The sequence below is a fragment of the Pinus tabuliformis genome, chromosome 5_1 (genome assembly GCF_031772625.1).
Source record: "Pinus tabuliformis cultivar Carrire ecotype Pingquan chromosome 5_1, CPIR1, whole genome shotgun sequence".
Classification (NCBI taxonomy): Eukaryota; Viridiplantae; Streptophyta; class Pinopsida; order Pinales; family Pinaceae; genus Pinus; species Pinus tabuliformis.
The window spans coordinates 635,748,432-635,762,338 of record NC_142305.1 but is presented as its reverse complement, the minus strand read 5'-3'; the positions used below and the strand labels follow the sequence as shown (position 1 = coordinate 635,762,338).

General features: G+C 35.3%; 1 pseudogene; it reads right to left on the bottom strand.

Moving 5' to 3' along the window:
- The window catches only part of LOC149166558 (heat shock factor protein HSF30 pseudogene), a 69,306-nt pseudogene extending 56,122 nt beyond the window's left edge, over positions 1–13,184 (bottom strand).
- Positions 13,185–13,907: the final 723 nt, after the last annotated feature.

Here is a 13,907-nt window from a genome sequence, read left to right as displayed (position 1 = left end):
CAGAGTGGAGGACGGCGGCAGTGTTTTCTACCCTTTGAACGCCGAGTTGAATGTGAGCTGCTGAGGAGTTTTCGAAGGGAGCCTCTGTAAACCCTCGTTCCACAGTCTGAGTACTAATTGAAGGAGCTGAGTACTAATTGAAGGAGCTCAAGGCGGAGCGTTGAACATTGTGCTTATAAAGGAAACATGCTGTAATTAATTGTCGTTTTGTGAAAAGCTAGTGTTTCTCACTGTTGAAGAGTTCACTTTGCACCTCAAACCAATTCACTATTTTTGAAGTCACGTTGTGTATAAAGTTTTCATAAAGAAGTTTTGTTTGTCAACGTGAAGGTTTTTTAATGGAGAAATAAGGGATTAAAAATTATTTTATCGTGAAAAAGAATTTATGAGATATAAGGATATAATTTTTTTTTGGTCAAAGTTAAAAATTGGGCATTTTTTATTTATAAAAGGAAATTAATGTTTTGGAAACAGGGTTTGGTAAAAAAAAGGAGAAATAAGAAGTAATTTTGGTTTTCTTTTTTTTATTGGAAGCAAGATTAAGTCTTGTTGTTTTTTGGATCTTGTGCATTTGGCTTTGGATCTGGTGAATTTGGATGTAGATCTCGTGAATTTGGGTGTAGATCTGGTGGATTTGGGTGCATTTTGTTGATTGGGGACAATTTTTTTGACATTATGCCAAATTTTTTTGACATTATGCCAAATTTTTTTGGTGAAACTTATTTGAATGAGTCCACAAGGCTTAATGGATGAAATTATGCGAATTGGAAAATAGTGAATGGGGTGGAGCCCAAACCCATTGCTGCTGCAACTATTCCAGATTGGGAAAAAAGGGAAACAAAAGAAAAGGTGTTGCTACGAATGTGAGTTAAAGACAACATCATTCCTCATATAAGGGATTGTAAGACATCTAAAGAAACATGGGATGTTCTCAAAAGCTTGTACGAAACATCTGATACTAACCATATTTTGTTCTTGAAGACCAAGCTTTTGTCAATTAAAATGGAGGCCAATGAAAGTATAAGTAATTTCATTTCCCATGTTAAAGAGCTAAGTGATAAGTTTGGAGACATTGGTGAAAAGGTGTCCAATGTTGACTTGGTCACTATCACATCAAATGGCTTAGTGCAAGATTATCAAATTTTTGTTTCAAGTCTTTCAGCTAGAGAGAAGCCTCCTACTTTTGATGAATTGATAGATATTCTTCTACAAGAGGAATATAGGATGAAGAACTTCAATTTGGGCTCAAACAATTTAGGTTTGGCATTGGTAGTCAAGGGTAAGTAGCCATACAAAGTCTAGCCATGGGACAAAAGCGAAGGATGAAATTTTCAAGTAAAGAAAAAAGGTGTGGCACAATCTAAATTTCTAGTTCATGAGAAGAGAAATGATGATTGTTATTATTGTGGCAAACCTGGACATCATTCTAAAGAATGCTATAAAAGGAAATATAATGAGTCTAAGCAGAGAAACATAAGGCATAATGGGAATTTTGTGGACAAAGACACCTAAATCAATCATGGGTTTAAAAATCTCAAATTATTTGTTTATGATGCTGCATTGTCTATTGAGACTGATGATGTGAATGCTTGGTTCATTGATGTTGGTGCATCACTCCATATGTCTTGTAATAAGGATTGGTTTGATGAATATCATGAGAACATTGATGGGACATGTGTTTATCTAGGAGATAATAGATCCATTCAAGTTCAAGGGTATGGAATAACAGGCGTGATGTTGCCTAATGGAAAAGAGAGACAAATTCATGATGTGATGTATGTTCCTGGTATAAAAAAGAAATTAATTTATGTTTCTACTATTGTTCATCAAGATCTAAAGGTGTAATTTGTCAAATCACAATGTGTTGTTAAAGATATCTAAGATCACTACAAGGTTATGGTCACAGGTACCAGAGTTGGAGGCTTGTATAAGCTAAATGTGACCAGGATAGGGCATCAAGCATTGGAATCTACAACAATGTCAACAGAAAAGTTATGGCATCAAAGGTATGGTCACTTAAATCACAATGATTTGATGTTACTTCAAAGAAAAACAATGGTTGAAGGTCTTCCTATTATGAAGAATTGTTATGAAACTAGCTTACAAAAAGATAGAAAAGATAGATCAACGCCTTAGAAATAAGCCTCTTCGAGGGGGCAACCTCCTTTACATTAAACAAATGAATAATTCTTGGATGATACAAATGACAATATCTCCTTTCTATATATAGGAGTCTAAAGGGTCATAATATAATCAGAGCTGAAATAACAATAATAATGTAAGAGCACAATAATAACAATAGTGGGCTTCTATGGGGCACAATAATAACAATATGGGGACTACATGGGCACAACAATAGAATAAGGAGGTTTTAATAATAACAATAAGGGGTTACACTAATAATATAGGGACCTAACATTCTCCTTTTCTTCAAAAAGTGTTGTCCTCAATGCTTGAGTAGTTCTTGATGCTTTTGTATAAATTCTTGTCCTCCCATGTGGAATCTTCAGTGGGTAAGTTCTTTCACTTGATGAGATACTCTAAAAGTGGTCTATTTCATAGTTGTCGATTTCTCAGTTCTGTGACTGCTTCAGGTTCCAATATGATTTTTCCTTCCTTGTCAAGTTCTTGTAATACTGCTTGAACTGGGATCTTATGCAACTTTTGAATGAGTTCGCACTCCTTTGGGCATATGGATATCTGTAAGGCCTGATGTTTGGAGGAACACTTCCTGGAATCAAATGAATAGCATGATCATGATCACGAATAGGTGAGAGGCCTTTGGGAGTATCAAATACCTTGGAATGATTGTCCAAAACATTTTTGAGATTTGGAGAAATACATGATTTCGATGTGGGATCCCCTAGTGAATATGATTGTGCAATCATATACCATTGTTATTTATTTAGAAGCTTTGTCATGCTATTAGAGTTGATTATCTTTCCTGGTTTCCCTTCGATACCCCTCAATTCAACTTCCTTTCCTTCCCAAAAAAAATTCAAGAAAAGTTCTTGAAAATTAAAAGCTATCGTACCCAAAGATTGTAGCCATTGGGCTCCTAGTAAAACATCACCAACACCCATTGGAATGGAAAGCTTTGGGCTATTCAATACATATTCTCCCATGGATAGCTTGATATTATGGGACTTTTCAAAGCAATTTATGGTTCCTCCACTTGTAACCATCACTTGGCACTCTGGTGCTGGATATATGAAGCAATTCAATTCCTTGGCTATCTTACAATGAATAAAATTATGGGTACTTCCAGAATCAATCAACACTATTACCTTTTTCTTCTTGATATGTCCTTCTATTTTGATAGTTTGAGGAATGGTAATTTCTTCCAATGCATTACAAGATATAGTCGGATTCATTTCTTGATGCTCGATGTGATCTTTCACTTCTTGAACATTTTTCTTCTCTATATGTCCTTCTATATTGATAGTTTGAGGAGTGGTAATTCCGGTCAATGAATTACGAGATATGGTCAGATTCATTTCTTCTTTCTCGATGTGATCTTTCACTTCTTGAACCTTTTTCTTCTTGATATGTACTTCTATCTTGAGAGTTTGAGGAGTGGTAGTTCTTTCTAATGCTTTACAAGATATGGTCAAATTCATTTCATCTTTCTCTGGGGTGGGTTCTTGGTGTATATCCTCTTCTTTTGATGTTGCTTGGTCCTTTTCTTCCTCCTCTTCATAATCTATGTAAAATAATTTCTTCTCAACACACTTATGACCTTTAGTGTATTTGTTATCACAATTGTAACAAAGCCCTTTTTATTTTTTCTTCCGATTGTTGTGGTGTAAACCTTGTAGGTTGTGGAAGGCTAGGAGAAAAAACACTTTCATAATTATAGTCGTGAATGGTGGGATTCCTTGTTTCCATAATTTCGCTTTCAATTTTTCTTGCCAAGCTGAATGCCTTCTCCAATGAATCAGGTTCCCAAAGACAAACCTCGTGTTGAATGTTATATTTTAAAGTCCCTATGAAAACATCAACCAATTTCTTCTCTGGAATATCATTTACCCTTATATTCAGTTTTTTAAAATCCTCAATGTGCTCTACCATTAAACCCTTTTGTTTGAGATTTATCAATTGGCTAAAGAAGGTGTTGCTCTTTGTATCCTCATAATGTGCTATCATTTCCTCCATGAAAATTGACCATGTAACAAGTGGTTTATGAGAACAAAGCCCTTTATACCATAAAAATTGATCTGGTTCTAAATATGAAGATACAATATGTACCTTTTGTAACAGTTGCATCTCATGTAGATCAAAATATTGCTCGATCTGTAGTATCCAATTTACCGGATCCTTGCCATCAAACTTCCTCATATCACCATTTCTTAATTTTAGGAGCTCGATCTTGAAACGACTATAAATATGTAATTTCAGATCTTCCAGTTCTGAATTCGCGACCTGCAGTAGCCCTCTGTGTACTCTTTCCAATGCCACTAGTCTAATTGAAATTGGATTCTCAAAGAAAAAGTTATGCACAATCTCCCAAGATGACCTGATTATATACCTTTTTAGAAGAGCAAACTTGTATGAATTTCCACGTGTCACCATTTTTACCTTTGGATCTAAAAAATATACACCAAAAACTACAGTCCATCCTCTTTGTATAACTTCTTATGAAATTTCAATCTAATGCTCACAGAGACAGTTACGACGATTTCCCCAAGTTACCTGTTTGGGATGTAATTCGGGAGATTTCCCCAAGTTACCTGTTTGGGATGTAATTTGGACTGTATCTCTCGAGATATAGAGAAACAAGATTTGAAATTCGGCCCCGAGCTTCCCCACGCTTTTGGCTCAAATGAGTTTTGATTTCAGAGTTCGCACCTTCATAGAAAACACATTATAGTGAAAATGCCATGATGACCTGTTTGAGATGAAATTATGGAGCTTGCAAAAACCCTAACTTCCTCAGATCATATCTTTGAAAATATAGAGAGATAAGATCGGAAGTTCGGACCTGAGGTGTGTTGAAATATGGCAACAAGAATATTCCAATTTAATTTTTCCTTGAATTAAATTGTGAATTAAAATTGAATTTAGTCTTAACAGCTACTTGGAAATAATTAATTAATTACTTTTAAATTAATTAGTTGGAGAAAGTCAATTTAGTAGTCTTTCTGAAGTCATGTGAGAGTTATCCCTTAAATTAAGGAGATAAGATTGAGTTATATTTGAGTTGTAATTAGTTAACTCAGTTTACTGAGTTAAGTCCAATTGAATTAGTTCCAAACTATTTGAGGAACTAATAGCGAGTTAACAGCCAGTTGATGCATTAATGCACTCAACTAGTGCTACTCCAGTTAACTAAAGATTCCCTCATCAGAAACTCATGCATGTCTATTCTGAGAAGCACCCAGTTGAGATTAATGTTCAAGGACAATGTACTATCAGTTGCATGTGTTTTCTCATGGAGAAAAGTCATGCATGTAGTCAAGGATTCATCCTTGAGGATTGCGCAATTTTGAAGGCTTGTTTTTCCACTTGGTAATAGGAAAATCATCCACAAGGAATAACGCAAGGAAATAGGATCTTGGAGGGTAGAGAGGAAGGCTGGAGAGAAGCCAAGATTGCTTGTGAGCATATGTGAGGATTGTACTGAGATCTGGCTAGCTGTGAGAGCTAAGGCTTTGTATAATTCCTATGTATTTCCACCATGTATGTAATAAAATAGCGTGGGGTTTTTAGCTGAGGCTTTCCCTAAATTATTTTCATGTGTATTGTGCCATTGATTCTTCTTCTTCTGGTTAAATTGTTCAGCTCGATCTTTAGGCTTCCACAAATTGATAGTAGAAGTAGGTTATAGTATTCTAATTTGATTTATATTGCATTATCGGGTTAACCTATCACATATTTTCGACAAGGTGCAGATCGATTTCTTCTCAAATGGGTTTTTATTTTAGCTTCTGAAACTTTGTAGCGAAAATGCCACGATGGCCTGTTTGGAGCAGCGAAAACCTAGAATCCAAACCTTTGATACCAAATGTTATGAAACCAGCTCACAAAAAGTTAGAAAATATAGATCAATGCCTTAGAAATAAGCCTCTTCGAGGGGGAAACCTCCTTTACATTACATAAACGAATAATTCTTGGATGATACAAATGAAAAGACCTCATTTCTATATATAGGAGTCTAAGGGGTCATAATATAATTAGACCCGACATAACAATAATAATGTAAGAGCACAATAATAACAATAGTGGGCTTCTATGGGGCACAATAATAACAATATGGGGATTACATGGGCACAACAATATAATAAGGGGGTTTTACTAATAACAATAAGGAGTTACACTAGTAGTATAGGGATCTGACAAGAATAATCATGTTGAATGTGAAGCATGTGCACTCGGCAAGCAACATAGAGAGGAATTCAATGCCTTAGAAATAAGCCTCTTCGAGGGGGAAACCTCCTTTACATTACATAAACGAATAATTCTTGGATGATACAAATGAAAAGACCTCATTTCTATATATAGGAGTCTAAGGGGTCATAATATAATTAGACCCGACATAACAATAATAATGTAAGAGCACAATAATAACAATAGTGGGCTTCTATGGGGCACAATAATAACAATATGGGGATTACATGGGCACAACAATATAATAAGGGGGTTTTACTAATAACAATAAGGAGTTACACTAGTAGTATAGGGATCTAACAAGAATAATCATGTTGAATGTGAAGCATGTGCACTCGGCAAGCAACATAGAGAGGAATTTCCTATACATGAAGAAAAAAGGCAAAGAGAAATACTTGAATTAATTCATACTGATGTATGTGGGCCTATGCAAACTAGACCTCTTGGAGGAGCATTGTACTTTCTTATTTTTGTTGATGATAGATCTAGATACACTTGGGTCTATTTCATAAGAAATAAAGGTGATGTTTTTGAGTACTTTAAGGAATTCAAAAACATAGTGGAAAAACAAACTGGGAAATATATCAAAATTCTTAGATTTAATCAGGGGGGAGAATACAAATCAAGAGATTTGTATCAATATTTCAAAAGACATGGGATTATACAACAATTTACAATGCCTTATACACCTTAGCAAAATGAAGTCGCTGAGAGGAAAAATAGAACACTAGTGGAATGTGCATGGAGTATGCTTCAAGGTAAAAATATCTCTAATGGTTTCTGGGATGAAGCCATTAATACAATTGTTTAGTTGAAAACTAGGAGTCCTACCAAAATTTTAGATCTAAAAACACCTTTTGAAGCATTTTATGGATATAAACCAAAAGTGAATCATCTAAGAGTTTTTGGATGCAAGGCATTTGCACATATTCCAAAATATAAAAGAAGAAAACTTGATGCAAAATCAATTAAGTGCACATTCATTGGTTATTGTGATGATAAAAAAACATACAAGTCGTTTGATCCTACTTCACATAGATTTCTTGCAAGTAGGGATGTGGTGTTTCATGAAAATGTAGATGAAGGTGATAAAATCAATAACACAGGTGTATGGCATGATATTGATGATTATGTCAAAATAGAAGCATGTTTTGAACAGGAATAGGAACAGGTACAACAATAGGTACAGGAACGGGTACAGGTTCAAGAGAAGGAAGCATCCAACAATGATGACACTCCAAGAAGAGAATAAGAGACTCCAAAAAGCAGGAAGAAGGATGAAAGTAGTAAAACTCTAAGGAGGTCATCATGTCAAATTCATCCACCTATAAGGTATAAAGATTATGAATTAATGTCTCATGTAATGAATGTTGTAGAACCTTCAAGTTATGAAGAAGCTAAAGAGTATAAAGAATGGAGAGATGCAATCAATGAAGAATATAGCTCCATAATGAAGAATGCCACATGGGAATTAACATAATTACCCAAAGATAAAGTTTCCATAGGATGCAAATGGTTGTTCAAACCAAAGTTTAACGTTGATGGTAGTATTGGTAAGTATATAGCTAGATTAGTTGCAAAAGGCTATTCACAAAAAGAAGGCATTGATTATGAAGATACTTTTGCACATGTAGCTAAAATGAATAAAATCAGAATCATGATTGCATTAGCTACAAAACAAAATTGGAAAATGCATCAATTAGATGTCAAATCTACTTTCTTGAATGGTGAATTAAAAGAAAAAATTTATTTGGTTCATCTTGAAGCGTATTTTAAAGTAGGGACATGAGCATATTGTTTGGAGGTTAAAGAAAGCTTTGTATGGTTTGAAACAAGCACTAAGATCTTGGTATGAGAAAATTGATTCATTCTTTTATGAAAAATGTTTTGTGAGAAGCAAAAGTGATCATAACTTGTACATCAAGAGAGATGAAGATGGGAAGATTGCCTTGATATATTTGTATGTTGATGATCTTATCATAATAGGCAGTGCACTCAGGTTGATTGAAGAAACTAAAATTAAGTTGTCACAAGTATTTCAAATGAAGGATCTTGGTGAATTGCATTATTGTTTGGGTCTTGAAAGTCAGAGGGAATTTGGTAAGAAAATCATTACACAAAGCAAATACACAAGGACAATCCTTGAAATATTTCATATTTTTTAATGCAAACCAATGTCTACTCCTTTGGAACAGAATACCAAGTTGTTTAATGATGATGGATCTAAATAAGTGAATAGAACTTTGTATTGTCAATTGGTGGGAAGATTGAACTACCTCACCACTACCAGGCCAGATATAACATATTCTATGAGCATCCTTAGTCAATTTATGGTTAAGCCTTGTGAAAGCTAGAATGAAGTCCTTTCCCAACGGATAATGCCTCCACATTTTTAATGCTTGTATAACCACAACTAACTCCAAATCATGCACTGCATAATTTCTTTCATGTCCCTTTAACTTTCTCGATTCATAAGAAATCACTGAGTTACCTTGCACCATCACTCCTCCTAATCCCTCTATACTAGCATCAGTACACACTTTAAACTCTTCATTTGGATCTACAAGTTTTAGAATGGGTGCTGTGGTAAGTAGTCATTTGAGTTTGTCAAAGATTCATTGACATTCTGTAGTCTGTTCATACTTGAATCCTTTTCGTTGTAAAGAGGTGATGAGGTGAGCTAATTTTGAGAACCCTTCAATGAACTGACGATAGTATCATGATAATCCCATAAAATATCAGCGAACCCATATATCTCTTGGCACTAGCCAATTCACCATAGCTTTCAACTTCTCCAGATCCACAACTAACCCCTCCTTAGAAATAATGTGACCAATGTATTGTATCTTGGTTTTGTAAAACTTACATTTGTTGTACTTGGCATACAGATGATTCTCCCTTAATTTTTTCAAAACTAGTTTTAGGTGCTCCTTAGGCTCCTCCTCATTCTTGAAGTATATTAGAATATCATAAATAAACACTAATACAAATCTATCCATGAATTTTCTGAGGATGATTTTCATTTAGGACATAAACATTGTCAGGGTGTTACTAAGGTTGAATGGGAATGTACAACAAACTTGTAGTGTTCATATCTGGTTCTAAAAGTTCTTTTATGGACATCTTCCAGATTGATTCTCATCTGACGAAAACAGATTCTCAAATCAATCTTTGAAAACACAGTTTCCTCCTGAACTTGGCTAAATAAATAGTCTATATGAGGAAAAGGGCATTTGTTTTTAATAGTTAACATGTTAACCTGATGGTAGTGAATGCACATCCTGCATATACCATCCTCTTTCTTTCCAAAAAATACAAGTGCAACCAAGGGTGACATGCTTGGCATGATATAAGCCTTGTCTAACAGTTCTTGCAACTCCATTCTTAATTCCAATAATTCAAGTGAGCTCATTCACTAAGGAGATCTAAACACAGGTGCTTCCTCGGGTACCAAATCTATGTCCCTATGTGGCAGTAAGCTGGGTATTTCCTCTGGAAATACATCTTGGAATTCCTTAATGATAGGTAAAGTATCCAAGGTCATTTCTTTTCCTTGCTAGCTACCTTCCTCCACTTGTACTAAATACAACTAACAACCTTTCCACATACACTTTTTCATTTTCATTGTGAAAATCTGCCACACCGATAAAGACTTGAGAACTCCCTCAATAATCTGGTTTTGTATGTGCTCTCCTACACAACTTAGTTTCTTCATCAAATAGTTTATTACTGACCCTTGCTTCTCAATCCAATCCATGCCTATTAAATTGTTGTAGGATCCTAAGGGAAGGACATTTACGTTTATGTAGTTTCATATCCATGTAAATCTAAAGGGAATTATTTAACTTGGTTAGTCACTCTTCTCTTTGTACCCATGGCCAGTTGTACTAACCATGTCATCTAGTAATTTTCAATTTTAAGAGAGAATTTTTCTACCATACGGGGTTTGATATAGCTGAAACTAGCCCTAGGGTCAATTAAAATAGAAACAGGTTCATTGAAGAGAATACCTTTAATTTCAATCATTGTTGATTGGTGTCATGCTTGTCTATCTTCTAGCACAATGCTAATCCTAGGAATACTTCAGGCCATCTCATTCACTGTGGTAGCCTCTTGTACAATTTGAATGTTGTACACTGATCGAGGATTGTGGTGATAGTCCCTTAGCAAATGAGGCTTGCCACATCCACAACATTTCATAGGTTCTCTTTCCTTTTCTTTCCATGTAAGTTCATAGTCCTTGATCCTACTTGGGACTATTCCAGAGGGGTGTTATTTCCTGTGCTAATCTTTTTCCGCATATGGTCTTTCCAAAAATATTTTTGATATGTTGGTTTCTGTTGCTTTGTGCCAATAACAGTCCTACTTTTCTCCTTATTTATTAAAAATTTTTAGTTTTATCCTTTATTTTTGAATTGTTGATAGCACAGTCTCTCTTTTCTAATTGCCTCCTCCAACGTTTTCAGGTTATCAAACTCGATCCACTCCTTATACATGGTGGGTAAGTAATTCAAAAACCATTGTACCTTCACTTTTTCTTCCTTAATGGAGGGTACATATCACAGCAATTTTGTGAATTTTTCCACAAATTCATGCATCAAAAGTTGTTCTAACCTAAGTTCATGAAATTCCTTAGCACGATAATCATTATAATTTTCACTTAAGTATTGATTTTAAATCGCTTTTGTAATTCTTCCCATGATATGGCCCTTTCTTCAAGTATATGCACTCCTTTGGCTTCCTCCCACCAGAGAGCTCCCTTGCTCTGCAATTGGTAAATAGCCAATCTGGCCTTCAAATTACTCTCGTACTCGTATCCTTGAAAATATTTGGTCATGTTTAGCAACCACGATTCTGCATCTTCTTCTTTTTCCCCATCAAAAGTACGGGGTTTGATCTTACTAAATTCTCCTTGTAGTTCAAATTTCTTATTTTTATTTTGATTTTGTGGATAGCTTCTATCAGACTCCCCCGACTTTTTGAAGTTTCCAACTCATAACCTTGTTTCTCTATTTTCTCTACTTTGGGTTCCACTATCTTGTGACTAGATTTTTCGGTCAATCCCCTGATCATTTTCTCTTGTTCTTAACTCACTTTAAACAGCTCTTCATTACTACTTCTGAGCTACACCAATTTTTGATGCAAGTTCCTAATGACATCCAAAACCTGGCCATTTGCTGGGGTAGCCCCTTCTCCCTGTTCAATATACAAATCCCCACTTCTAGTGTTCTCTGGAATTTCCTCCTCCATTTAAGTTGATAGCTATGACATATAGACAGACACCTACATAGTACCTTTACTATATTACTTCAATTGTTTTTATTTTTATTTTCAAATAAAATCTAATGCTCCTCCCTTTACTTCCTATAACAGGTTTGGGACCAAGTGGTATTTCATGGCTCTAATACCATATGTAACAAACCTCTCCTCTACAATTTTTTTTTTCCCTTATGTCCCAACTCAAATAAACTTTCATCCGCCCATATAAGAATACCCTTTTCACTTTGTGTATTTGGGTCTTCCTCCCTTATTTCCATTTTACTTTTATCCTTCTTTGTTACCTATATATGGTGTGGTTTTATTCACCTTTTATGAAATTATAACATGACCTCCTATCCATATTTAATCTTACATCCGGGTTGGTGAATACATTACCTTGTAGGTTAGAGGGAACATTATATTGCAAGTTAGGGAAAACATTATGTTGCAGGTTGATTTGTGGGCCTCATGCACACTACATTACTATTTAATTTAGCTTGGGTCCACAATGTTGATTTCTCATCCCCTCCACTCGCTAGTTCATCCTCCTCAGTAATGTGCAGTCCATTGCATGCCTGCCATCGACACTAAGTCACATGGGTGTGCATGGTGCTGACCTGTATTGAGATTTGTGAACAGTGGAGATTTGATCAAGGTTTTCAATGGCTCAGATTGGTTTCTCTTCACTTTAGTCATGCCCTAACCCTATCTTTTCTTCATTTCATTATTATCTTATGGAAAAACACTCTCCTCGACAGCGTGAGGGTGTTCTTCAAGGGAGTAGTCTAACAAGGCAGAGGAATTGCCCGATTTCTGTCGCCGCCCAAAAAAATGTCCGGCTCCAACCATCGGTAATTCCTCCACCCTCCGCCACCCTTCGCCAGCTCCACCACCCTCCGCCACCATTCCACAATAATTGGTGATGGGATCTCGTCTGATAGATTCGGGATTTTGAGATTCTACCAGATTTTTGCCACTCCGAGTTAATGCTCCTTTCCTTTCGAATTTGGTCCAAACGGCGCGCTCTGTAGCTCTGAATCTTCAAGTGTAAAACTAGTTAATTCAACATTAATATTAAATAATTTTTTCAAAATATTCGAAATTTGGGGATTTTCTCTTGGATAATCTACTTATTAGAAGGAAAAAAAATGAATTGTGACCAATAAATTTGGGGAAAATAAAATAAAATTTAATCTCAGAAATTTCATTCGATCGAGTTATACACACTGACTTACATATGTATTGAGCTGTCGAACGATGCTGGAGAAATTATTATGCTTAAAATACTTAGGCACCAAGTCTGAGGAGAACTGGTGGGAATTCCAGACAACGAAGCTATTATTGGTGCTGCTCCACGACACAACTGGATCAGTTTGAGGATCTTACACCATGTCGTAAGTCTTGGTCAGGAAAGGAGGTGGCTCAGAATTGTGAAGACCTTCCATGGGCTGAGGGTAGCTTGATTCCTCATCCCTTACATTAAAGTTCCTCAAATTAACTTCATCGCCTACACTTATCCCTGAATTTTGAAAATCCATACCTGCAAAACACTTCAACACCCACAAGATAACCTGTTTTGTTCTACATATAGACCAACAATTTTGGCAATGAGACATATAGTTTAAAATTATAGCTTAAAAACATTAACATTCTAAATTCTCAAAACAAAGTACATTATAGTGTCCAAAAATTTATTGAAATTCACTAAAAGGGGAAACTATATATGGAATTTGATGGACAAATTGTTTGTTACCGCATGATTTGCTAGTTAAATATAGCCAAAAATCATCAACATTTTTGTTAAAATGATGAAAATGGTCACTAAATTGTTACAAAAACCTTCAAGTTTAACTAGTATTTCAGATTTGAAATTCCTACTGGTTTGATTTGTGCTTGAGTTTAGTTCTGATAATAAGAATTTAAATTTTAAATTTTAAATAAGAATTTACATTTGAAATACAATAGGTGGACAATTCCAAGATGTAGTTGAATGCCTAAAAGATTATATTCTCATGCAAGCTAGTCTTTCCACTTAAGGGAACTCTTCTCCTATTGTACAATCAGCGAGAGCTCATCGAGGAAACAATCATCATTTCTCAAGAGCAAGTTTTTTTGTATCCTTGGCTTACCTAGGTCTGTTCAGCTCTTTTCATCTCCATCTACCTTTGGCCCAAATCCTATTTCCATATTAAATGAGAACAAAATATCTCCATTGAATTGGTTGGTATGTATGCTAGACACAGTTCATGTTTTTGGGTTGT